The sequence below is a fragment of the Schistocerca piceifrons genome, chromosome 9 (assembly GCF_021461385.2).
Source record: "Schistocerca piceifrons isolate TAMUIC-IGC-003096 chromosome 9, iqSchPice1.1, whole genome shotgun sequence".
NCBI classification, from domain to species: Eukaryota; Metazoa; Arthropoda; class Insecta; order Orthoptera; family Acrididae; genus Schistocerca; species Schistocerca piceifrons.
This window is the reverse complement of record NC_060146.1, coordinates 19178466-19194208: the sequence shown is the minus strand read 5'-3', so window position 1 is coordinate 19194208 and position 15743 is coordinate 19178466. Positions and strand designations below refer to the sequence as shown.

General features: G+C 43.5%; 1 protein-coding gene across 1 annotated transcript in view; it reads left to right on the top strand.

Annotated features, from left to right (window-relative positions):
* The first annotated feature begins 3623 nt into the window (after positions 1-3623).
* LOC124717150 (macrophage mannose receptor 1-like) overlaps positions 3624-15743 on the top strand; it is a 108992-nt gene continuing 96872 nt past the window's right edge. The window contains exon 1 of the mRNA XM_047243908.1: positions 3624-3684. The gene's annotated coding sequence lies outside the window, so the exon portion shown is untranslated. The remainder of the gene's footprint in view (positions 3685-15743) is intronic.

Sequence of the window (15743 nt, the reverse complement as noted above, 5' to 3'; positions counted from 1 at the left end):
CTCCGCAAGCCACCTGGCGGTGTGTGGCAGGGGGTGCTTTGAGTACCTCTATCGGTTCTCCCTTCTATTCCAGTCTCGTATTGTTCGTGGAAAGTAAGATTGTCGGTATGCCTCTGTGTGGGCTCTAATCTCTCTGATTTTATCCTCATGGTCTCTTCGCGAGATATACGTAGGAGGGAGCAATACACTGCTTGACTCCTCGGTGAAGGTATGTTCTCGAAACTTCAACAAAAGTCCGTACCGATCTACTGAGCGTCTCTCTTGCAGAGTCTTCCACTGGAGTTTGTCTATCATCTCCGTAACGCTTTCGCGATTACTAAATGATCCTGTAACGAAGCGCGCTGCTTTCCGTTGGATCTTCTCTATCTCTTCTATCAACCCTATCTGGTACGGATCCCACACCGGTGAGAAGTATTCAAGCAGTGGGCGAACAAGTGTACTGTAACCTACTTCCTTTGTTTTCGGATTGCATTTCCTTAGGATTCTTCCAATGAATCTCAGTCTGGCATCTGCTTTACCGACGATCAACTTTATATGATTATTCCATTTCAAATCACTCCTAATGCGTACTCCCAGATAATTTATGGAATTAACTGCTTCCAGTTGCTGACCTGCTATATTGTAGCCAAATGATAAGGGATCCATCTTTCTATGTATTCGCAGCACATTACACTTGTCTACATTGAGATTCAATTGCCATTCCCAGCACCATGCGTCAATTCGTTGCAGATCCTCCTGCACTTCAGCACAATTTTCCATTGTTACAACCTCTCGATATACCACAGCAAAAAGCCTCAGTGAACTTCCGATGTCATCCACACGGTTATTTATATATAATTTGAACAGCAACGGTCCTATGACACTCCCCTGCCCACACCTGAAATCACTCTTACTTCGGAAGACTTCTCTCCATTGAGAATGACATGCTGCGTTCTGTTATCTAGGAACTCTTCAATCCAATCACACAATTGGTCTGATTGTCCATATGCTCTTACTTTGTTCATTAAACGACTGTGGGGAACTGTATCAAACGCCTGGCGGAAGTCAAGAAACACGGCATCTACCTGGGAACCTGTGTCTATGGCCCTCTGAGTCTCGTGGACGAATAGCGCGAGCCAGTTGCAGTGTCTGCTTATTCGTTTTATGGAAGGGTTCAAGACCGGTATCTTTTTCTTGTGCCAACTTCTGCAATGATTTTGCTGGGCTCTGCTGCACAGACACAGAAATATACATCTTCGTTTAGTTAGGCGCTTTTCTAGTTCATTCGGCATCTAAACTGATCCTGCCTCTCAAAATTTCTCGCTGACAAATCACATTGCGAGGTGGTACAGCTATTTCCAGGAATTTTTCAACAAATGCGTTCTCCACTGTATGAGGAAAAATATGTTCCTCAGTTGAAGGCACCTGTAACGGGACGTCCTCTTCTAGCCTCACTTTTCCTCAACAGTAGTTGTCGATACCAGTACTATTTTTCGAATTTTGTACAGGTCCGTATTATCTCAGCTGCTTTTCTCAAAACTTTCATATAATTTTTTCCACAATATGTTATTTCAAGCCTGAGACTGGTTTGATGCAGCTCTCCACGCTACTCTATCATGTGCAAGCTTCTCCATCTCCCAGTATCTAATACAGCCTACATCCTTTTGAATCTGCTTTGTGTATTCATCTCTTCGTCTCCCACTACGATTTTTACCCTCCACGCTGCCCTCCAATACTAAATTGGTGATCCCTTGATGCCTCAGAACATGTCCTACCAACCGATCCCTTCTTTTAGCCAAGTTGTGCCACAAGCTCCTCTTCTCGCCAATTCTGTTCAATACCTCCTCATTAGTTATGTGATCTACCCATCTAATCTTCAGCATTCTTCTGTAGCACCACATTTCGAAAGCTTCTATTCTCTTCTTGTCCAAACTATTTATCGTCCATGTTTCACCTCCATACATGGCTACACTCCATACAAATACTTTCAGAAACGACTTCCTGACACTTAAATCTATACACGATGTTAACAAATTTCTCTTCTTCAGAAACGTTTTCCTTGCCATTGCGTCTACATTTTATATTCTCTCTACTTCAAGCATCATCAGTTACTTTGCTCCCCAAATAGCAAAACTCCTTTACTACTTTAAGAGTCTCATTTCCTAATCTAATTCCCTCAGCATCATCCGACTTAATTCGACTACATTCCATTATCCTCGTTTTGCATTCCGTACAACTGCTCTACCAAGTCCTTTGCTGTCTCTGACAGAATTACAATGTCATCGGTGAACCTCAAAGATTTTATTTCTTCTCCATGGATTTTAATACCTACTCCGAATTTTTCTTTTGTTTCCTTACTGCTTGCTCAATATACAGATTGAATAACATCGGGGATAGGCTACAGCCCTGTCTCACTCCCTTCCCAACCACTGCTTCCCTCTTCCCTTTCATGCCCCTCGACTCTTATAACTGCCATCTGGTTTCTGTACAAATTGTAAATAGCCTTTCCCTCCCTGTATTTTACGCCTGCCACCTTCAGAATTTGAAAGAGTATTCCAGTCAACATTGTCAAAAGCTTTCTCTAAGTCTATAAATGCTAGATATGCAATTAACAAATGCAAATTAAAATGTCTCTCTTTCAATAGGTTTATTCGTTATTCCTCGTCCGCAGGTCCTTACAAATGTTTCCACAAAGTTTCTTTGCCCTGCGATCAGTCGTTTTTCTTGGGGGCCCTCTCACGTAGTTAAAGTTTATTTATAACAATCCTGTGCCATTAGCCCCTATGTGTCACTCCTGTAGGGATCGTGAGCACAAGGTTAGATTAACTAGAGCACGCACAGAGGCGTTTGTTCTTTCCGGAGTCCATACGTGAACGAACTAGAAGAAAAGATAATGGCTTATACAATGGGCCGTGCCATCTGCCATGCATTTCACAGTAGTTCGCAGACTATGGAAGTAGATGTAGCTGTAAAATATTTACATAAGGGAGCGAAAATGTGTAAAATATGCTAATACTCTTGTATTACACTCAGCATAAGAAACATGTGCAAGTGCCAAACATTCTGAGCTGAACGTTAGTAACAAGTTCCGTGGATCATTTTGCACGTTAGATTACAATGATGTGAACGATTCATTATACATTCACATCGTAAATGGAAATAGGAATGAGCGTTTGGCACCATTGGCCTGGAGGCCCCTTACGGGGCAGGTCCGGCCGCCTTGGTGCAGGTCTTACTACATTCGACGCCACATTGGGCGACCTGCGCGCCGTATGAGTATGAAATGATAACACGACACCCAGTCCCTGAGCGAAGAAAATCCCCGACCCAGTCGGGAATCGAACCCGGGTCCGTAGGACGGCAATCCTTCACGCCGACCACTCAGCTATCGGGGCGGACATCGTTAATTAATTTGTATATTGCAAGCGGCTCGAATATTTTTGTTGACGACAGTTACGATTCTCCAGTTGTAGATGATGAAGCCGTGTAGTACATGGATAGGGTTAGCAAACATTAAGATGAGCCTTTTTTCCTTTTGCCAGTCGTACTGCGGCTCTGAAGAACTCGTTGCGAGATTGTGTTTGACGGAAATCAGTGCCGGTGTGGTGGGGGTAGCGGGCGTGCGTCGGATGGCTCGGGCAGCTGTGGGCTGGGCTGCAGTCCACACGGAGGCACCAAGGTGAAGGCAGCGGTGCGCATCGCAAAGTGAGTACACTCGCTGCGGCTGACCATAGCGTAAGGAATGTAGTGGAGGGCTCCGCCGCTACCTGTAGTACGTAGTGGTTCAAAATGGTTCAAATGGCTCTGAGCACTATGGGACTTAACATCTGACGTCATCAGTCCCCTAGAACTTAGAACTACTTAAACCTAACTAACCTAAGGACATCGCACACATCGATGCCCGAGGCAGGATTCGAACCTGCGACTGTAGCGGTCGCACGGTTCCAGACTGAAGCGCCTATAACCGCTCGGCCACACCGGCCGGCTGTCTCTTTTTCATTCTGTATCTGAATGTGTTCGTTAATACCTTTCTTTTGCCTTTGGAGCATCCACCACACTTCCTTTTGTGTTCTATAAAGATGTTTCCAGGAAACAATAAGATTAAAATAAATTCCTCCCAAGCGCGTTACACCAAACGACAGTGCAAAGCGTTCATCGTTGTCGTCACGCAATCTTCGTCATCGAAACAGTCTCATTGCTTTTGACCTGTCCCAGGCACGGAGGCACGGATCCAAGGAGGAGGTTGGTGGGGACGAAGAGAGAAGACAGTCCTGGGGTCACACTGCACTGCGACCCCCCCCCCCCCCGCCACCCCCCCCCCTTCCCCGCCATAAAAAATTTTTGTTACAGAGGAAAGTGCTCAAACGTGGACCATCATTCGTTTCTTATTTCTAACAAAATTCTAAAAATTTAATTTTTAAAGCGTGGAATATGTACTTCATAATGTTATCCACAGTTAAATTTTTACTCTTACAAAATATAATTAAAAGTTATCAGAAAATTATTTTCTTAAACCTTTACTCAGCGATTTGAGAAAAATGGTTGCCAAAATAGGGTCCCTTGTAAAATAATACTAATAATACACAATATTAGTAAAAAGTACTAAATCACAGAACACATCATATAGTTTCAGAGTATAATATAACTTCCTACCGGAGGTTTTCTTTGCTGAACCCAAGCGGCCCGCTTTACGACGCCCCCGTAGCCTTGTTTTTCGGGAGCCATCCGAGGTCTGACGTCACACCGACATAAATTACGACGGAACCGTTAGCTTTCCCAAGAACAGAGCTCAACAGTTCCCTTCCGCGCTGCAGTAAGCAACATATCTGCCGCACGGCAGATGAACATATTGCATAGACTGTACATTAGAAAAAAAGGGGGAAGCAGGCCAAATAAACTTCCTACATTCAGATATCACACAGAAATTTAACGGACACTCATTCCACACGTAAAGGAAAACTGTGCAATGCCGCACTTAACCATTCCGTCTCAAGGTCTGCTTTGAGATGCGTGCTCTGTAGATTAAACATGTTACCGCCAGACGAGCGAAACAATAATGATCTAAACATAGGGAAGTGCAATGTTAGACTTCAAGCTGTTTTCGTATGATACTTGAATGTCCAAATGTGTGTGAAATCTTATGGGACTTAACTGCTAAGGTCATCAGTCCCTAAGATTACACACTACTTAACCTAAATTATTCTAAAGACAAACACACACACAACCATGCCCGAGGGAGAACTCGAAGCTCCGCCGGGACCAGCCGCACACTCCATGACTGCAGCGCCTAAGACCGCTCGGCTAATCCCGCGCGGCTATGACAATTGAAGGCTGTACAGAATGGAAAAACGTTCGCATTCATCTGCCGAACAACGACCATCTTGCAGTTTAACGCTTCATGTATAGGACATCAGATACTATACGTCAGAACGAGTATGTTGTAATTACAACAAAGGAAGCAACTAATATTAAACTTTTAACACTTCTGGTTATTAGTGCGGGGATAAGTTCCCGATGATGTCACTCCTATGATAGGAATTTGACAGTGATAGTGAGCCAGTGAGAAGGAATAGGGTTATATTTCATAACCAGAAAGATTGTTTAGTGCTAGGTAGTAGCAGTTATAATCATTGCTATTCAGTTTGTAAAGTAACACTGTATTCATGTAAGTGAATGACGGTCGACAGTCTAATTAGGGAAAAGTGATCCAAGTTAAAATACCGTTAATCAAGAAAACTGACTGCTGTATATCACTTTATTTTAAACTGGAATCTGTTTTGTAAACTAGTCACAAAACCAAGTCACAATGAAGGAAGTATTGCCCACACTTTCTAACGTGGGAACCTCAGTTTTGCTGCAACACGTGTTCACTCAGGTACGAGCAGCCCTTCGCCGCTCGCCATCTTATCTTACTTACAACTTTTCATGACGTCGCCTTTCCGGCTTAGATTTTTTTAGAATGTGACGTGTAAGTACCGCATCTCTTTCCAGTCAGTACAAACTTTAGTTTATTAATGTTTTATATACCTATTATGTTTTAGAACTGTTAGTTTAATTCTGAAGACGAAGCTCATAGTAGCTTCGAAACCTGGTCAATTTTGACTTAATATTTGTGACCGAGGGCTGATTTGTTCTAATATAAAGACAATTATCTTTATACATTACAGATTAATAACGAAGGAGCGCAGTGAATTTGGACAAGAAGTGGCTTTCTGTTGAAAGACAGCAACATAGAAATGACCATCACACTGTTATTCTAACTAGTATAACTACTGTTGGTTTATAATTGGAACATATTAGTCTTTTCAGTGTGCAGGACGTGAATGAAACATGAGGACCTTGAATGTATTATGATCCTACTAATTTATTGCCTCTTATATTTATTAGAACACAAATGTATCGAGATAGATTACTGCTGTTCACAAAAACCGACACTGTAAGAATTACTGAACTACTGATTCAAGTTTAAGTGGGGGCCCTGAAACTGTTACTGTCTGTTAATTGAGTTCAGTACAAACACTCTTGACTAGCCATAGTAAATATGCGAACACAATTGGATTTATTAGAATAATAGTAGTATTACAAACCTGAAAAGTACAGAATAGTTATGTAGATTTTTTAACTGTAAGGACGTAAATATTTCAAACAATCACCATTCCATTCTATTACTTCAATATTGACAAGGATGCTGTACCTTCGCCGACTTTACTCACATTGACAGGACGTGTAAGGCACGAAAATGGTTCAAATGGCTCTGAGCACTATGGGACTCAACTTCTAAAGTCATCAGTCCCCTAGAACTTAGAACTACTTAAACCTAAGGACATCACACACATCCATGCCCGAGGCAGGATTCGAACCTGCGACCGTAGCGGTCGTGCGGTTCCAGACTGTAGCGCCTAGAACCGCTCGGCTACCTCGGCCGGCTGTTAGGCACGACTACGACCTCATGATATGTAAACAGGAAGACGCAACTCTCAACCGTTTTCGAGAAAATCGAGTTTGAAAATTTTACGCGTATTTATGGAGTTTGTATGCTCGTTAATACTAGAGGAAGCGGCAGTCGAGAAACCGGCACTGTAGCTCAACGTGTTTATTCTTTAATAAGAAAAAAATAAATAAAAAATGAGCGAAGTGTTCAACGATTAACTTGAAGGCGTGTCATTTTACGTCTGCCGAACCAAATGAAGGAGACAATGACTTGGGAAAAAAGAAGAGAAAATAATTTAAGTGGTTAGTTACAGAAGTGCTAGGTCCGTAGATCGAATTTTCTTGCCTGAATTTGTCTTTCTTTTTGATTCATACAGGGTGTACCAAGAAGAATCATCCGATTTGGCACGTCTATATTTATGAACTTGAACACGCGAGGCAATACTGATCCTACGAATTATCTCAGAAGATAGGTTAAGGAAAGGCAAACCTACTTTTCTAGCATTTGTGGACTTAGAGAAAGCCTTTCACCATGTTGACTGGAATAGTCTCAAATTCTGAAGGTGGCAAGGGTGAAATATAGGGAGCGAAAGGCTATTTACAATTTGTACAGAAACTAGATGGCAGTTATTAATGCTGAGGGAATTAGATTAGAAAACGAGACACTTAAAGTAGTAAATGAGGCTTGATATTTGGAAAGCAAAATAACTGATGACTGTCGAAGTAGAGATGATATAAATGTAGATTGTCTACAGCAAGGAAAGTGTTCGTGAAAAAAAAAAAAGAAATTTTTAACATCGAGTATAGATTTAAGCATCAGGAAGCCGTTTCTGAAAGCATTTGTGTGCAGTGTATCCATGTACGGAAGTGAAACATGGACGATAACTAGTTTAGACAAGAAGAGAATAAAAGCTTTTGAAATGTGGTGCTACAGAACAATGCTGAAAATTAGATGGGCAGATCACGTAGCTAATCAAGGGGTACTGAATAAAATTGTGGAGAAGAGAAATTTGTGGCACAACATGACTAGAAGAAGGGATCGGTTCGTACGACACATTATAAGCCATCACGGAATCACCAACTTAGTATTGGAGTGAAGCGTGGAGGGTAAAAATCGTAGAGGGAGACCAAGAGATGAATACACTTAGCAGATTCAGAAGGATATAGGTTGCAGTAGTTATTTGGAGACGAAGACGTTTGGAAAGATTAGAGTAGCATGGAGAGCTGCATCACACCAGTATCTGGACTGAAGACCACAACAACAACAACAACAACATATTCTGAAACTAATAAACATATACAATGAATTTTGTTTCTTGATGAACGGGAAACTCAAAAAGTTTTTTTTTTCATACCTTTTCAATATGCCCTCCTTGAGATGCACGGCATATGTCAGGATTCAAATTGTTCCCACACTGTAGAAAGCGTCTCTTGAGTTGCAGCTTCCACTGCTGCTGTTATGCAATGTCTCAGTTCCTTCATTGTTGTTGTTAACAGAGACACATCAACAGTCTTTTATAAACTCTCACAAGAAAGAATCAGATCCGATGACGTTGGAGGCCAGTGGTGTAAGGCTGAATCACTTGATCCAGTGCAACCGATTCATCGATCAGTAATCCTTTGATCTAAAAGTTCCCGCACTTCCAGATGCCAGGGTGGCGGGGCCCCGTCCTGTTGATAAACCAAGTCATTCGAATCAGTCTTCAACGGTGGGAAAAGAACGTTCTCACGCCTTTTCGAAATATTTACTTCCTGTAACAATGTTCTCGACAAATAAAAATGGATCAGACACCTTTTCTCTGTCAGATACTCGGGGATGTCTTGGCGATTTCCCTTTACACAAACTACGTGTTTCTCGGAATTGTTCATGCCATCGTCTAATGCTCTGTGCTGTAGGAGGATCCACTCCATACCTAGTACGACAGTCACGTTGAACGGTTATTACTGACCCGCACTGCACGAAACGTAGGACACAAAACGCTTTCTGTTGTCGCGACATAACCACAACAGCTGAAGTGGGCGCATACTGCTTCTACCTAGCGCGAACCATGTAAAACTCTGGAGTTTGCTCTTTCTATCAGTTCGCTGTTCAGGCACATCTCAAATAACATAACAGTTATAATTTTTTAAATCGGATGATTCTTTTTGATACACCCTGTCATAGTCTTTATCTTGAAAAAAGAAACAAAAACTTTTTCGTAATGAGGTTGGAAAAAATGGACGCACAACAACTTTTAATCGAATCAGCAGTCATTTTATTTATATTATGTTACTTACGTGCGTGACAAGTATAATGTGTAACTTACGGAGCACCGCACGGATTAGGATGATGCTGATCGCAGAAACACGGGAAACAGTCATTATTGCGCTATACAGCACTTGCAGGCAACGGCCATACCGCAGTGGATACAGCGGTTCCCGCCAGATCGCCGGACTTAGCGGCCGACACTCGGTTGACCAGCCGGGCTGCCTCGCGCTGTTGCCATTTTGCGGGGTGCACTCTGCCTCGTGCTGCCACTCGACGTAACAGTAGCGGCTCCGGTCCAAGAAAACCATCATAACGACTGGACCACACGTCCCTCCTATCCGCATCCTCATCTAGTTCATGACACGGCGGACGGATGGTTACGATGGGCCACTTGTGGTCTGAAGACCGAGTGCTTTTTTCATACAACACTTTTAATGAACGCCAAAGTTCTGCATGTGCATAGGTTTTTTTCAGTGTGTGTATTGCAAAACGACTTCGGTTACGTCTGTAAGCCGTTCTTGGTCATCACACAATTTCGTGGCGTACCACGAATATCTGTTAGCATTACGGGGAATTAAATAAAGAAAAAAGGGCACCGGAAGCGAGATTCGATCCACAGACCTCGCGCTTGCTCGCTTGCTTGCGGAATCATTGGCTACTGGCGAGCATTCGAAGTAGTTCGGGGCCGACGGGATACACGGGCCCTGTAAAGAATTTGTGACATCTCACACAAGTCGCTTTGTCCGCCACGCTTCGCGAGCGCTCGGGTCCCTGCAGGGCCGACGAGAAATCAGAATATAATTTAAAAAGTAACCACAATAGGTCGTAACTTTGTCGTGTGCTATCAAGAGCTTGAATCCACTTAAACAAGCAATCAAGAAATTTTAAACTCGTGTGAAATAGTAACTCGCTCCCTTACGGTGATGGCTGCTGGCTCTGCAGTGTCACGTGCTGTGACGTACGCCTGTCTTTTTCGTGAGCCCCGGGATTAGGTAAGAACGCGTGAAATGTTCAAACTCTGTTTTCTGGAAAACGGTTCAGATTCTGCGGACACTAAGACTCGCATTCGGGAGGACGACGGTTCAATTCCGCGTCCGGCCATCCTGATTTGGATTTTCCGTCATTTCCCTAAATCGCTCCAGGCAAATGCCGGGATGGTTCCTTTGAAAGGGCACGGCCGATTTCCTTCCCGTCCTCCCCTAATCTGATGAGACCGATGACCTCGCTGTTTGGTCTCTTCCCCCAAACAATCCAAACCCAGAGTTGCGGCTTCCTGTTTCCATATGTTGTAGTCGTTTCTCCCTATGTAGGTCGACATCCATAAAATATTTTCGCGCTAAGTGGAGAAAGTCGGTGCCTGAAATTTAGTGAGAAGATTTCGCTGCAATGAGAAACGCTTTTGTTTTAATGTATCATGACCGTGACTCTCCCCCCCCCCACCTCCTATTACGCGATAATACAAAATGTGCTGCTCTTCTTTGTACTTTCTCGATGTATTCGTTAATACTGTCTGGTAAGGATCGCAGACCGCCCGGCGGTATTCTAAAAGGGGACGATTTTCTCGCAAAAGTCGCAACATTTCCCGATAGTACCATCGATTAAGAGAGTGGTTCAAATGGCTCTAAGCACGATGGGACGTAGCATCTGAGGTCATCAGTCCCATAGACTTAGAACTACTTAAACCTAACTAACCTAAGGACATAACACACTGCCCGAGGTAGGATTCGAACCTGCGACCGCAGCAGCAGCGCGGTTCCGGATTGAAGCGCCTAGAACGGCTCGGCCACAGCGGACGGCTCAAGTGTAGTGGAGGCAGTCTCTTTAGTATGAGGGCTGTTCAATAAAGAATGATCATAATTTTTTTGACAACATACCTTTACTCAGCCTCATAATTTTAATGGTCCTTCTCAAAGTAGTCTTCCATGAATGCGATGCACTTGTCCCAGCGTTTCCGCCAGTCTTCAAATACTTGCTGGAAACCATTTTTTGAGAGGTCCTTCAAAATCGCCTCCGCAGCCTTGACCACTGCTTCTGATGAGTGATACGGCCTCCCACTAAGGCGTTTCTTCATGTTAGGCAATAGAAGAAAGTCACATGGGGCTAAATCCGGACTATAGCGAGGGTGAGGGATGCTCTTCACGTTGATTTTTGCAAGATATTCGGTAACAACATGGGCAATATGCGGCCCCGCATTGTCGTGGTGCAGCATCTAGCCTGCTTTCCACGTTATAAATTTCTTTTTCAGTTAGCATGGATTCTAAATTTATGCCTGATGAGAGTTTATTGAGTGACGTAGCAGTAAAATACAGACCCTCGCTGTGAACAAGGAGGCTTAATTCTACATGAAAGATAAATTCTTATTTTGTGTTGTAATTGTATGTACAGAGTGTAATGGGTGTATTTCTCTTGGTGACTGAGGAGGCTGCAATGGAAAACATTATTTACGTCATTTCCAGACTAATAATTATATGTATTACAAGTCATATGTTTTTAGATTGCATAGTACCTCCAAGTAAATGTGGCAAGACCAAGCCATTAATGCTTGTTTGTCCCTGGGCAGCAGGTCAGGTGTTGAAATGTGGAGATGTGGACGCAAAATCGTTAGACTGTACTGACGGGCGCAGTACACTTAGTGGTGCAGTTACGGCGATGTGGGAAACACCAGTTTGTAAAGTTTCTCACGTGTTTGTGGAAAGGAAATTTGTGGTAAGTTCCTATGGGACCAAACTGCTGAGGTCATCGATCCAAAGGCTTACACACTACTTAATCTAACTTTAACTTACGCTAAGGACAACACACACAGTCATGCCTGAGGGAGGACTCGAACCTCCGATGGAGGGAGCTGTGCGAACCGTGGCATGGCGTGTTTGTGGGAAGACTGTTCAGTGCAGAGAAAAACGACCGAAACACTGATTTGTGTACATATCAAGGTAACAGATGTGTAAATATTGTTGGATCTTTGTTGCCACTGTAGAGTCTTGCACCATGGGAAGCAAGGGAAAGGATGTTGTTTGTTGGCCGGTATCGTCTTTCTAAAACACCGCTGAACACATATATTAACAGGGTTCTTTAGTTACATAATGAGGAAGCTACCTATCTTTAAGAAAGTCCACGTGTATGGTACAAGCTCTTTTGTAGTAGGCCACATTTGTCTCACTGCTGGTGAAGTACAAGTACCACTATGCAATGAATGACAGACGCCAAACTGGAGTGCGAGTTGGTGCGTCGCCGACTGAGCCAGTGATTGAGACTGAGCTAGTGACAGACTGAGCCCTCCGGTCAGCAGTGGCGATCTAAGGAATTGCGGTCGAGAGGGCGTTGGCGGCGTGTTGCTTGTCGGTATGTCTGTGGCCTCTCTTCTGACAGGCGCACTTGATCCAGCGTCTTTTATCGATCTTCTTGCTACATCTTTGCCGACCATTTTGCTGGCGCCAGCTTACGCCAGCACACTTACACCCGTTACACCCTGTTCAACAGTCCAGCAAAATGTTATCGTAACTGTCACTACGAAAAGAATGTAATGTGACACTTTGAATAAAATACAATAATTCCACTGTAGTCATCGCAATTCATGATGGTCACCTGGACATCGCAAAAGGCGTGACATGGTTCTTAATACGGTGTGTGGTCACTAGGGACGGCACTGGATGCTCTACAACGTACTCTCATGCTGGCCACAATGTTGGTACAGAGGTCTTGTGGTAGGGAGTTCCATTGTCCACCACAGCAGCTGGCGACCGCTGAATGGTCGGTGGTGCATGTCATCCCAATGCATCTCACACACGCTAGGTCGAATTTAAGTTGGGGGAATGGGCAGGCGAGTCCATTCGCCGAATATCCTCCCGTCCAGGAGAACTTGCACGTGCGCGTTGTCATCCATAAAAATGAAGTCAGGGTGGAAGGCATCCCTGAAACGATGCACATACTGAAGGACCACAGTGTCGTAATAAAGGTAATTGCTGACTGTACCGTGCCTCACCACACCATAACACATGGACCATCCAAATGATCTGTTCAACAATACTGGACATACCCTCATATGGCGACCGCCCTGCCACAGAAACCCCTTGCTGAGCACTGATCGAAATTTCGGCCTCTCCCAAAAATATTGATTTCGGACTTTGTGCCAGTTACGGCCAAAAATCAGCCGAATCCTCGGCTCAGCCGAAACCAGGTTTTCTGCACTCACGCATGAAGTCGAGTCGCGTTCGAAATGGATTCAGTCAGTGCTCAAGCTCAGTCGGCGGGCCACCGTTTAACTATTATAGGAGTAGCTCCGTAAACTTTCCTGGCGTAATAATAGGTTGTATTCATGTGAGGTCTCTGATGTGTTGGCAGAAGAGCCAACACCGTGTTGCTAGAGGAGGCCGAAATGCACGCGTTTAAGCTCACACAAACTGGCGTTAGGTCTGGAACAGGACAATGTAATTAATATAGCCAATAAGGTACGTTGCTGCTGGAATACTTAACTTTAATCCATAATTGGAGAACATCGCTCTTGTTGATACATTAATAACAATCTCGATATAAACTGGTAATGGCGCCTTGCTAGGTCGTAGCAAATGACGTAGCTGAAGGCTATGCTAAACTATCGTCTCGGCAAATGAGAGCGTAGTTTGTCAGTATAGCATCGCTAGCAAAGTCGGCTGTACAACTGGGGCGAGTGCTAGGACGTCTCTCTAGACCTGCCGTGTGGCGGCGCTCGGTCTGCAATCACTTACAGTGGCGACACGCGGGTCCGACGTATACTAGCGGACCGCGGCCGATTTAAAGACTACCACCTAGCAAGTGTGGTGTCTGGCGGTGACACCACAGTCTCCATCCGGAACATATCGTCACCTGGACACAATATTTCGGTGTTCCACCTGGCCGCCATCTTTAGGTGAGTAAGCCGTCGCACATTAGTTCCGGCGAGTTAGTGCGACGGCTTACTCACCTGAAGATGGCGGCCAGGTGGAACACCGAAATATTGTGTCCAGGTGACGATATGTTCCGGATGGAGACCTCATATGAATACAACCTATTATGGGGAGTCTTTCCTTACATGTAAAAAGTGTTAGTATTTTGTTGATCACAATATAATGTAATCGTACCTGATAGTGATATTCTGATACTGAGTTAATAACAATTTAACTTACTCGGTATTGTACGTAATGGAATGGATTATGATATTGTTGTGCTGAACACTGTCGTATTAATGAGTTTCCGTGAAAGCGAGCTAACATGAGTTTAGAAAACATTGATCGTCTACTACACATCTTTTTCGGTTCAGTTTCCGTAAATCAGTTAGTCAGAACCGTGATGTTATTTTTCGAATCCGCAGCGCTGATTAAAGTTGGTCTACTGAATGTAAGGAATGTAAGTAATATGAATTACTTAATTAGGAATGACGAACGGGAGATATGTCAGGTTGTTTGTCGACTGCAGAAACGGAGGTGAAGATGGTTGTTTGAAGAAAGAAGGGATTGTAAATGCTACTTATGGAAGCAAACAAATTATTCCTTTCTGCGTATTTTGTATTGTTGTGTGACATGCCATTAGACGGGTCTCGGCGTGTAGAATTTCGCAGTGTCTACTTGGCACGCTTGTAGTACACCTAAAGACTGTCTTCCTATACTAATACAGGCAGGACTGTCACGTTTTTAATATGACGTGAAATTTTTTGTGGTAGCTATATCTAGTTCAGTTTACTTACTTTATAACTTACTTCAATATTTTTTGTATAAAATGTCATAACAAGGGGAAAAGAATCCAATTTGGAAGAAATTTAATAAAAGTACCATCGATTTATCTTAAAGCCATTTTGCTCAGTTTGCAACAAAACACATTCGTTGGGCAACCATGAACCCTAGAGACAAACATTTCGTGGACTGAAAGATCCATCAAAGTTTCATGGCTCAGAATATAACCAGGTTTTAAAACGTCAGTCAGAACTGGACTATTTAAAAAATGAAACCAATTTAAAGCGGGTGGATTCCACAGTCTACTTGAGTACCGTCAAGGACGGGAACCAAATCTAATTCAGTCAACCATTCCGTGTTTGACCACTAAGTCTGCGCATGGACAGACTACCATGAATTTTTTTTTTTTTTAGTAATCAGTCTACTGACTGGTTTGATGCGGCCCGCCACGAATTCCTTTCCTGTGCTGACCTCTTCATCTCAGAGTAGCACTTGCAACCTACGTCCTCAATTATTTGCTTCACGTATTCCAGTCTGTCTTCCTCTACAGTTTTTGCCCTCTACAGCTCCCTCTAGTACCATGGAAGTCATTCCCTCATGTCTTAGCAGATGTCCTATCATCCTGTCCCTTCTCCTTATCAGTGTTTTCCACATATTCCTTTCCTCTCCGATTCTGCATAGAACCTCCTCATTCCTTACCTTATCAGTCCACCTAATTTTCAACATTCGTCTATAGCACCACATCTCAAATGCTTCGATTCTCGTCTGTTCCGGTTTTCCCACAGTCCATGTTTCACTACCGTACAATGCTGTACTCCAGACGTACATCCTCAGAAATTTCTTCCTCAAATTAAGGCCGGTATTTGATATTAGTAGACTTATCTTGGCCAGAAATGCCTTTTTTG